At 42.2% G+C, this 12330-nt stretch overlaps 1 protein-coding gene across 9 annotated transcripts in view; it reads left to right on the top strand.

The window, feature by feature from the left end:
• The window catches only part of LOC138764965 (F-actin-monooxygenase mical1-like), a 155857-nt gene that overhangs the window by 44147 nt on the left and 99380 nt on the right, over positions 1-12330 (top strand). The gene's annotated exons all lie outside the window — the stretch shown is intronic.

The raw sequence follows: 12330 nt of genomic DNA, 5'->3' as shown, positions 1-12330 counted from the left end.
AAAGAAGTGGAGCCAGAGTAGCAAATTGCTCTCTGTGCTAAGGAGTAACCAGAAGCTCTGTTTAAAAAAAGTGCTTTCAGTTTACAAAACCATATGTTCCTTCCTTCCACACGTCACACCTGCAAACCTACACTGAAAAATAATGCATATGTATATGCGCTGCAGATGTTGGAACTGATAAAACCACACAGCAAACCCGAGCATGCATCACGGACAAGGTTTAATATAAAACTATGGCTTCAGTTGAGTTCTATTTCTATAGCCTGGAGTAAGCATAGTCCAACTGGTTTGAACAGTTGGTTACAGGCTTACACTTGTTTATTTAAAGCAGCAGCGACTGCTGTGTTGACATGTTCTTTTTTTATAAATTTGTATGAGGAAGGTGGTGAAAATAAATGTTTAAAACAGTCGAATAAGAGCAGAAAACGACTCAGCAAGGCAGGCAGTATTTACAAAGAGGGAAAAACGAGTTAATGTTGAGGTTGGATGACCTCTTTTCTGAACAAGGAAAAGTGAGAATCCAATGCGTTTCAGATTGCAGTGAGAGGGGAATCTGTAGGCTTATACACGATGCTTCGCACAAAACTCTCTCCTGCGATGGAAAGGGAACAGAAGAGTCAGAGATGGGCGGCATGAAAATGACAGCCACGTGATGAAACTTTACAAATGGTGGAAAAACTGATGGCCAACGAGGAAGTAGTACTGAAACAAGGATTGCTCTGTGCATCGTATAAACAGACAGATATAGCTTGGGACTGCGCGAGTTCCCACTGCTGCAACTTGGATTTGGAGACAGTGAGTGGAGTTAAAGAAAGGAATTGTACAACCAGTTGAAGTTTCATAACTCCAAAGGAAAAGGGCCAACGATAATTTTTCTCAAACAAAATATTTCAGTTATAATTGGGTCTAGAGCAGTGATTCTCAACCTTCCCTTCCCACTCACATACCACCTTAAGCAATCCCTTTTTAATCACAGTAAGGCATAGCAATTGCTTAAGGTGGAATATGAGTTTCGGGGGCAATTTGAAAACCATTGCTCTTAACCGTACCTATCCGTGTACCTGTCCAAATGTCTTTAGATCATTGTAATTATACCCATCTCTTGCACATCCTCTGGCAGCTTGTTCCACATACCTATTTCCCTCTCACCTTAAATCTGTGGTGAAATCGTCTGATTTCATGAATTTTGAAGGAGACTCCAAGCAGAACTGGCTTTTAAAAATGTACAACATGAGTAGGCTATTCAATGAGATAATGACATTTCTGTATTTTCCTTCCATCCACTGCAGTGCATCGTACCTTTTCCTACCAATCTCTCAATCAGAATGATTACTTCTCACATCTCCAACTGATAATCAGAGCTCTGGCACCTTTGGGCTGGATGCCGACAGTTGTGAGGCAGTACAGATGTTGATAATGATCAAGAGAATGTTGGCAGCACAATCAGATTCATGTAGCCTGTGGTGCATTTTATGGTGCAAAAACCATGCAGACACACATCCAGATAAATGATACATATACAGAAAACCTATTTTCATGTCTTATCCTTTTTCCTTTGGCTTTGCTTCGCGGACGAAGATTTATGGAGGGGGTAAAAAGTCCACGTCAGCTGCAGGCTCGTTTGTGGTTGACAAGTCCGATGCGGGACAGGCAGACACGATTGCAGCGGTTGCAAGGGAAAATTGGTTGGTTGGGGTTGGGTGTTGGGTTTTTCCTCCTTTGCCTTTTGTCAGTGAGGTGGGCTCTGCGGTCTTCTTCAAAGGAGGCTGCTGCCCGCCAAACTGTGAGGCGCCAAGATGCACGGTTTGAGGCGTTATCAGCCCACTGGCGGTGGTCAATGTGGCAGGCACCAAGAGATTTCTTTAGGCAGTCCTTGTACCTTTTCTTTGGTGCACCTCTGTCACGGAGGCCAGTGGAGAGCTCGCCATATAACACGATCTTGGGAAGGCGATGGTCCTCCATTCTGGAGACGTGACCCATCCAGCGCAGCTGGATCTTCAGCAGCTTGGACTCGATGCTGTCGACCTCTGCCATCTCGAGTACTTCGACGTTAGGGATGTAAGCGCTCCAATGGATGTTGAGGATGGAGCGGAGATAACGCTGGTGGAAGCGTTCTAGGAGCCGTAGGTGGTGCCGGTAGAGGACCCATGATTCGGAGCCGAACAGGAGTGTGGGTATGACAACGGCTCTGTATACGCTTATCTTTGTGAGGTTTTTCAGTTGGTTGTTTTTCCAGACTCTTTTGTGTAGTCTTCCAAAGGCACTATTTGCCTTGGCGAGTCTGTTGTCTATCTCGTTGTCGATCCTTGCATCTGATGAAATGGTGCAGCCGAGATAGGTAAACTGGTTGACCGTTTTGAGTTTTGTGTGCCCGATGGAGATGTGGGGGGGCTGGTAGTCATGGTGGGGAGCTGGCTGATGGAGGACCTCAGTTTTCTTCAGGCTGACTTCCAGGCCTGCACCTATTTCTTACAGAAATATCATCCAATTCTGCTCTGCTGACCCTCCATCTAACTTTTTTCCAGTCAACTTGACCAGTTCCTCTCTCATACCACTGTAATTTCTCTTGAAATATCTACTGAAAACTTTTTTTGTAATTCCACCAAATTTCCTGGAGCAGATTTCAGTGTTAAAGATCAGACAGTGCCTTACTTTATTTGTGCATATAGAATATTGGAAATTAATTTACACAACTCCATAGGAAACCACTGCTCTTGTGAAATTTTCTGCAAGCCTGAGAAATCTGTCACCCTATTTTTGATGGATTTTCTTTCTCCTTTGTATCATTTTTTGGGCATAAAACTTTGTCAAATTAAGAGAGTGAAATTCATCTGTAAGGAGATTTACAAACCACAAACTCAGAGTAATGGAGTTATCTCTCTTCTCTTTGGCTTTGCTTCGCGGACGAAGATTTATGGAGGGGGTAAAAAGTCCACGTCAGCTGCAGGCTCGTTTGTGGTTGACAAGTCCGATGCGGGACAGGCAGACACGATTGCAGCGGTTGCAAGGGAAAATTGGTTGGTTGGGGTTGGGTGTTGGGTTTTTCCTCCTTTGCCTTTTGTCAGTGAGGTGGGCTCTGCGGTCTTCTTCAAAGGAGGCTGCTGCCCGCCAAACTGTGAGGCGCCAAGATGCACGGTTTGAGGCGTTATCAGCCCACTGGCGGTGGTCAATGTGGCAGGCACCAAGAGATTTCTTTAGGCAGTCCTTGTACCTTTTCTTTGGTGCACCTCTGTCACGGTGGCCAGTGGAGAGCTCGCCATATAACACGATCTTGGGAAGGCGATGGTCCTCCATTCTGGAGACGTGACCCACCTAGCGCAGCTGGATCTTCAGCAGCGTGGACTCGATGCTGTCGACCTCTGCCATCTCGAGTACTTCGACGTTAGGGATGAAAGCGCTCCAATGAATGTTGAGGATGGAGCGGAGACAACGCTGGTGGAAGCGTTCTAGGAGCCGTAGGTAATGCTGGTAGAGGACCCATGACTCGGAGCCGAACAGGAGTGTGGGTATGACAACGGCTCTGTATACGCTTATCTTTGTGAGGTTTTTCAGTTGGTTGTTTTTCCAGACTCTTTTGTGTATATATTACATGTCTTATATACATATATTAAAAGTATTAATAAATAGTAGAATCGTGGGAAGTTGTCTCAGCAGTCCAGTAATCATTTTGTAGTCTCACTCGAGCCTGGTGGATCTGGCTCCAATTTAATTTAATTTAAATTTAAACATACAGCACAGTCACAGGCCTTTTCAGCTCACGAGCCCGTGCCACCCACCCAACTGATCCACAACCACCAGTACCTTTTTTGGACAGCGGGAGAAAACTGTAGCATCCAGAGGAAACCCGCACAGACACATGGAGAATGTACAAATGCCTTACAGGCAGCCCTGGATTTGAATCCCAGTCACTGGCACTGCAACAGTGTTGCGTTGACCACTACGCTAATTGTACCACCATTCTAATACTGTCATTCTAATACTTCTTTATCTCTTTCTCAATGGGAGTAGCTGGAAGATCTATGTGTGGGGTGGTAGGTGTCCTTACAAATTTTACAAGCTCTCTTTAAACAACAATCCCAGTAAAACACATCGATGACAGGGAGGGAAACCTTCATGATCATCTCTGATGGAGTATTGTGGATTCATTCCCAATATTAGATGGCTTGACCATGAAATCTGATGACATTCAGCCCGGATGTACACAGGCAGATTTGGCCAGTTGCAAGGTGACTTCTTCAAGATGGAGGTCATCACAGCTCTCTTAGGTGGATGAAAGAAAAATATGGGAGTTCTTGCTGCTTTGTGGCTAGCTTTTATCCCTCAGCCATCATCTTATTGCTGTCTGTGGGGGAATATTGTGTGCAAATTCTTGACCGCTTGCTCACTACCATTCAGAATGAAAAGTGCTTCAATGGCTCTAAAGTGCCTGGGAATACTCCTGGGATATCAAAGGTGTGGCATATAGATCTGCCTGAAGATCAGATCTGAATTGCTCCTCTATCTGATCCAGCCCACATCTTCCAATTAGCACGAGCCTAAATGATTGTGTATAGCTCTATCTCAGACAGCTTATTTAGAACTCATCCCTCTCATTCACCCCTGCCTCATTCTGTGGTGCTTTTTTATTTGCTTCATGTCTAACTAAAATTGGAGTTTCCAAGTCTGTATAGGAGGTGGGGGAGGGTGGTCGTTGGAGTGTCTGGGTAATTTTGAATGGCAGCTTTGCTGTACTGGTGGCTCTGTGATCAGGTGTTTTCCCACACATTTTCAGGAACCAAATGGATATGCATATGAATTAGGAACCTCCTAATGCTTGAGCCTCTCCGGCCTGCCATTCAATAATATCAGGGCTGATCTGAAAAAAGAATTGCCCTATCTCTATGTTAAATCAGATTTTTTTCATTTTAAACAGTGAACTCCAAGTTCTAAATTCTCCCACAAAGAGAAACATCCTCTTCACCTCCATCCTTTCAGGAGTTGATGAGTTTCAATGAATTCTACTCTCACTCTTCAAAACCCAAAGGTGCAAAAAGAGATTCTTCCCCTCCGCCATCGGAAATCTGAATGGACAAGGACATTACCTCATTTTTTCCCTTCTTTTTGCACTCATTTATTTATTTTTTAAAAACTAATTTACAGCATTTTTAAACAATAAATTTCACGACACGTTTCTGACAATAAATTCTGATTCTGAAAGTCAGCAAGTGCAAGTCTCTTTATAAGTTAACACGCCCATTCCAATTATTAATCTAATAAACTTTCTCTGCACTGCTTTTAATACCTTAAAATCCTTCCTTAAATAAAGGGACCATTACCTGCGTTCCCTCCATTATTCTATATAACTGAAGCATATTCTTCCTACTTTTGCATAAATAACTGTGTCCCAGGCCCAGAAAATTGGTTACCCTTTACTTCCCATGGATTCGGTATGATCTGCTGAGTTTCTCCAGCACATTTGGGTGCTGTCTTGCAGTAGGAATAAGTGGATCTTCTTTCAGATGACAATTAGTGACAAATGGGTACCACAGATATAATATTTGTGAGTTAAGAGGATCATACAAAGAGGCTTCAATATGATTTAGATTTGGACTAGTTTACTGACTGGGAAAATTCATGGGAGATTCATTATAAAGTAGATTAATAAGAAGCTATCCATTTTGTTAGGGAAAAACAGAAAGACAGTATATTATTTAAGTGGAGATAGACTGAGAAATGCTGATGTATAAAGGGGTCGGGATAGTTTCTTTAAATCAATCCAGAGAAAGCAAGCATGCAAATGGAGCAAACAGTTTAGAAGGCAAAGGATTTGTTGCCCTGCATCACAACCAGCTTGAGTACAGGAATAGAATGGTACATGGCCAGGGTGAGACCACACCTGGTGTATCATGTGCCATTTTGATTTCTTCACCTCATCATGGATGTGTACATCGTGGAAGGAGTTCAGCAAAGGATTGCCAGGCTAATTCTTGAGATGGCCCAGACTGTTGTATAAGGAGAAATTGGGTTCTCTGTTCCTTTATTCAGAGTTCAGGATGAGAAGAAATTAAGAAGTTGAAAGCAGGGAGGTTGAGTCCACTGATTTAGGGGAATAGAACAAGCTGTCAAAATGTCAGGATCAGAAGTTACACATTTAGGTACATTTAGGAGATATCACCATCTCAGTGAGTGGCGTACTTTGGAAATTCTCTGCCACAGAAGGCTTTGGAAACGAAGTGATTGAACTTATCTAAGAAGGAGAAAGCTGTCTCGAACTGAAGGCATCGAGGGGTATAGTTTGGGCTGGAATAGTATTGAAATAGAAGATCAGCTATGATCACATTGAATGGTGGAGCATGCTTGAGTTGTCAAATGGCCAACTCCTTTTGTTTTTCTATGTATTTATATAAACGGTAGTTATTTAAAGCTCTAGCATTGATTCCTGTAGCATACCACTCATTGTCCCTTGTCGATCATAAAGCAATGGATTTACGAAAACTCTGTTTCCTGCAACCTTCCGTGCCAGTATGTTGCTTCCTATATCATAAGCTTTTAATTTCTGCAGTAACCTTTTGAAGCGACGTGTCAGCATCTTGCAGGACTAAGTCCCTCGTTTCGCCAGAATGATAATTCTCACAAAAGGGACTGAGCAATACCTACCAGGAAGCAGAGATGGTCTTCTTCTGCTACCCTTTCATGACCTTCATTCTGCTGGCCTGCCATATGCCTGAAGATGGTCACAATAGAAGGCTGCAGGTGTGCTGTTGTTCCTGTTGTGATGTTGTGAAGGAGCAGTAGTCTGGATTTTATGGGCCGCGGTCGGCTGATACTGAGGTCTCATGCTTTGAAGGAAGGGAATCTGCTCCTTCTAAGTTAGTAAGAATTATGTCAACAGGTTTGGAGTTTTTTTGTGAGACCAGGAGGCACGTAATACTCCAGCAATTTCACAAGTACAGTACCTCCACACCACAGAGGGGTTCCATTCCCAGAAAACCATCTGTGTCATTACTTTCCAAAACACAAAAGGCTTGACAAAAATTGACATATTGTTTTTTTTCTCACATTTTTGTGTCTATTTGTTAAAATTTTCTCACACAATTGGAATAAAACTTAAGAACAGAGATAGGAGGGTGGGGATTTGTTCCGGCATAGACTAGTAGGGCCAAACTGACCTTTTCTGTGCTGTATATGGTTATATGGTTATATGTGAAGTTGAGGCTTTATGAGGCACTGGTGAGTCTGTAATGATAGTGATCGTGGTTGCATTTGCTACAAGCAAGGTCTTAAGGATAGAGTTCCTCTTTGATTATACTTGGCTGCTAGTGGGGGGCTGACACAAAAGGAGAGATTGCTGTAAGAAAGATCTGTAATGGAGGCTTTCAGCTTCACGGCATGCCTCCTGGGCTGTTTACATCAACTTTATAGTGAAGAACCTGTTCCTTCATCCTTGCCTTGTCTATGAAATCACACATACGAATACAAGATGAAATATGGTGTTAAAAGTGGGATGAAGGAAACTAAAAGGAAATGCCTTAAAAGGAAAATCTAAAGTCAGCACCTGATCAGTGAAGAGAAGCTAACAAAGTGAAAAATGGAAGGATTACACCCACCAGCAGTTGACAGGTAATGTGGCTGAAAATTGGAACAGATTCAAACATTTCAATCTGTTCTTAGTGGCAGTTGGAGCTGACAAGAAAAGTGATAAAGTGAAAGCATCAATTTTCTTACATATCGTGGGTGATGAAGCCCTGGAAGATGTATAATAACTTCACATTGACAAAATGAAATTGGAAAAAAAATGGAACAGTTTGAGGCACATCTAACTGTAACGTTAGATACAGTTGGAGAGGCATAGATTTTTCACGTGTAGAGAAATGGAAGAAAGTATTGATCAGTATGTGATTGAATTGAGAAACAGAAGCAAAACGTATGAATTTGGTGGACTGACCAACTCGCTGATAAAAGGCAGACTTGTGTGTGGTATTCCAAATAATAGTCTAAGGGAAAGACTGCTAAGAGAGCAAAATACAGACCTGGAAAAAGCCATGGTACTCTGTTGGGCTACAGAAACTGTAAAAGAGCAGGCAAAAGAGCTGTTCAGTGAAACTAGCTGCAACGTGGATGCTGTGAGCAGTAACAGACATAAACTGTTTAACAAAAAGTGTGCCAAAGTGGAAAGAGAGGCATGGCCAGCAAAGAAAAATGAAAGGGACAAGCGAAAGCCATGTTCTCGATGCAGTACACAACACCTACCAAAAAGGTGTCCAGTGTATGGTAAAACGTGCAAGATGTGCCACAAAAGCAACCATTATGCCCGTTGCTGTAGGAACCAAGTGCAACAAAGCAAGGTTCATGCAGTAGATGAAAGGGAGATAGAGAAATTCTTTGTAGATGTTGTGACTGAAAAGAAGAAAGAAATCAGAGACTGGATGTTGAGATTAAAAGTGAATGACATATACATTTGAGTTAAATTGGATACTGGAGCACAAATTAATGTAATATCAGAAGCTGATTTTAAGAAGATTAAACCAAGACCAAAGATGTATTGAACAAAAGTGAAAGTGACAGAATATTCAGGTACTAATATACCAGTGCAAGGAGAATGCATGGTCAAAGTGAAACACAAGGACAAAGAGCATATGCTAGCATTCATTGTGGTTCCAAAGGATGTACAGGCTTAACAGGTTTAACAGCCTATGAGAAACTGAACCTGGTAAAAAGAGTCTTCATTTGGAAAACCAAGGAGAGACAGTCTATGATGAACTCATGAAAGACCTATTTCAGGCTCTAGGCTGCCTTCCAGGAAAACACCTGATCAGAGTGGAAAAATGTGTGCCACCGATAATACATCCATGCAGGAAAGTTCCATTTGCGCTTCAAAAGCAACGAAAGGCAGAGTTGGACAGGATGGAAAACCTGAACATGACTCGGAAGATAGATGAGCCAACCGAGAGGGTGAGTTCACTCGTCGTTGTGGATAAAAAGAATGGAAAGCTTAGAATTTGCCTGGATGCAAGAGATCTAAACAGAGCAATAAAGAGAGAACACTTTAAACTTTCTGCGCGTGAAGAAATCATGTCACAGTTTTCAAATGCAAAGTTTTTCAGCAAGTTAGATGCATCATCAGGATTTTGGCAGTTGAAATTGGATGAAGCAAGTTCAAGACTGTACTCGTTCAATCGTCCATTTGGCAGATACAGATTCCTAAGGTGACCATTCAGAATCGCCTCAGCTCCTGAAATGTATCACAAAACTATCCATATGATCTATGAGTACCTGGATGACATCATAGTTTGGGGAACCATGAGAATGGAGCATGATGAGAACTAAGGAAAATGCTGGAAGCAACAAGGAAAGCAAACCTGAAGCTGAATAAAGAGAAATGCTGGTTCAGGGTGACAGAACTAACATTTGTAGGAGATATTATTGGTAGTGAGGGCATCAAACCAGATCCCAGAAAGGGATCCATTGGGAACATGCCAAGGCCACTATGCAAAAAGGACGTACAGAGGTTTAAGGGTATATGGGTAAATTCATATCCAACCTCTCAGTAAAGATGGCTCCATTGAGAAGACTAACAGAAAAGAACATTGAGTGGGAGTGGAATCAGGACCACGAAAAGTCATGAAGGGAACTAAAGAAACTGTTCACAGAGCAACCAGTTCTGAGGTTTAATGACCCAGTGAGACCCATCAAGATATCATCAAGACACATCACATAGTGGGCTTGGTGCAGTTCTTCTGCAAAAATATGATGACTGGCAACCCACTGCATATGCATCACACTCAATGACAGATGCGGAGACATGATACGCTCAAATTGAAAAGGAGCTGCTCAGCATCACATACGCCAGTGAAAATTTTCATCAGTTTGTGTCAGGACAAGCAATCGGTGTAGAGACTGACCAAAAACCCTTGATTGCTTTGTTCCAAAAGCCAGTAAATGAATGTCCACTGAGAATACAAAGAATGATGATTAGGCTGCAAACCTATACACTGAATGTGGCGTACACTCCAGGTAAGCTAATGTACACAGTGGACATGGTGTCTAGAGCTGTTGACACAAGAAAGCCCGCAAACACCAAAATGGATGATGATGTGAATGCCTTCGTGGACATGATCACAAGTGCACTGCCCATATAAATGCAAAAATGGAACTCATAAAGTCAGAGATAAACAAAGATGAAACACTGAGACAACTGGGGCAATAAAGTTTTGGTTTCTTCCGTACTTCTCTCTGACTGACTACATTAAATAAAGTTGTTAAGTGGGGTGAAAAGAAAACAAAGCTTTTTCTTAAATGTGCTGTAAACCCCCCTCCCCCCCCACCCCCCATGAGAATGGTGGATCTATAGTTAACAAGATGTCCTGAAAAATATCTTGGATGGATGGCCCAACATGAAGCAGAACTGCTCACCTGATGTTTCTGAGTACTGGAACTGCAGGGCAGAACTATCTGATGTTGAAGACATCATCTACAAAGGAAGTAAAATCCTTATCTCAGAGAGTCTGTGAAAAGAGATGCTAAAAAAGATCCATGGAGGACATCTCGGAATCAAAAAGTGTAAGAAAAGAGCATGAGAGGTGATGTACTGTCCAAGAATCAACAATGATATAACAAATGAAGTATCAAATTGTACAATATGCCAGAAATATTGAGCAAGCAATCCTCCAGAACCATTAAAACCTCACCCAGCACCATACAGACCTTACCAGAAGGTAGGTGCTGACCTATTTGAATGTCAAGGGAAGGACTATCTTGTAGTCACAGACTATTACTTCCTGTATCCAGATGTGTGTAGACTGAACATCACCACTGCAGATGCTATAATAACAGGTTTGAAAGCCATATTCTCCAGACATGGCGTGGCAAGCGAGGTCTTAACAGACAATGGACCCCAGTTTTGCAATTCAAGTTTCCGACATTTTGCCAAAGAGTGAGACTTACACCACATCAAATCCTCATTTTCCTCAGTCCAATGGTTTAGTGGAAAAATTGTAACAGACAATGAAAAGATTGATGAACAAGACAAAGACAGTGGAACGGACTTCTACCAGAGCATGCTAGTATACCGCACAATACCGCTCGAGTGTGCAATGTCACCAGCACAATTCCTGATGGGACATAGGCTAAAATCAAACCTACCCACTCAGGAGAACCTCCTAAAAACAATAGAGGAAGATAAAGTGAGGAAATTCAACGAACAACAGAAAGAAAAGCAAAAATATTACTTTGACAGATAAACAAAAAACCTACCGGAACTCTACACTGGTGACCAAGTAAGGCTAAAAGACAAAATTAACTTATGGACTCAGAAGGGAGGGGGGCTGAGTGGGAAAATAGATCAGCTCATGATCGAATGGAGGGGCAAACTCAATGGGCTGAATAGTCTATTTTTGCTCCTATGTCTTATGGTCTTGTAGTCTAAGAGCATTTTTTTTATTAAGAAATTTCTTTTGGAAATGTGAACTCCATGGGGGTGTTTTTCAGACACTTGAACAGAGATAATGTAATGTGGGGGAACAGTGTATCAGATTTCAACTAACCATTGGCTCCTTAGAAAGAATATTACAGACCTATCCTGAAGCACCGTTGGGCAGAGCACACGGTTTTGAGGTGCATGAAAAAGGATGGGAGAAAAGAACCAAAGGGATAGCCATTATCAGCTGGAAAACCGGTATGTGCCAAAGTGATGACGATGGAAAAACCACAAGTGAATTGTGAATACAATTTCTTTCAGAAGAAGGATTTTTTGAGGCCTTATTCATTGTAAATGGGATACTTCTGAGGACTGGTATTACATTTTCTGCATTTGCATATAAGGGCATCCTGGAAGGGGAGATGGTCCAGTTGGGATTGAGGAATATAGCAAAATGGTTCCTTGGAATCCTGACAGAGAAGGAGAAGTATTTGCTGTTAGGATCATATTCAACTTAACCCTTTGGACTCCATGTCGCTGTTTTAAGGGACTCCCAAGAAGCGCATTTCTTCCGTGTCCCTGTTTTTGCTGGACTGCTAACAATCCATGTCCCGGTTTTCATACTGTAAATGTTTACCCATGGACCCAGTCTGGAGTATATGCCCTGTATTATGAAAGGGTTAAGGTGTTTGAATTGATAGAAGTTGCTCCCTGACTTGTCAAGAATTGGAAGGGGTGAGAGGTAATCAAACATGGCTGGGAGAAAGAAACCTGTATCTGGTTTGGGATGCAGCATCAAAAAGGAATCAAAGAAACTGGGAAAAAAATAAAAGCTGCAATTTGCTGAAAACCAGAGGAATGGATTGGAGGCCTTGCAGGAAGCTGGGTGGAAGAAGTGCCATCGAATCAGGGAGATGTGTGCGGAAAACATTTCT

This window comes from Narcine bancroftii, chromosome 5 (genome assembly GCF_036971445.1).
Source record: "Narcine bancroftii isolate sNarBan1 chromosome 5, sNarBan1.hap1, whole genome shotgun sequence".
Classification (NCBI taxonomy): Eukaryota; Metazoa; Chordata; class Chondrichthyes; order Torpediniformes; family Narcinidae; genus Narcine; species Narcine bancroftii.
Note: the sequence above shows the minus strand (reverse complement) of the source record. Positions and strands in the feature narration are given on the sequence as shown.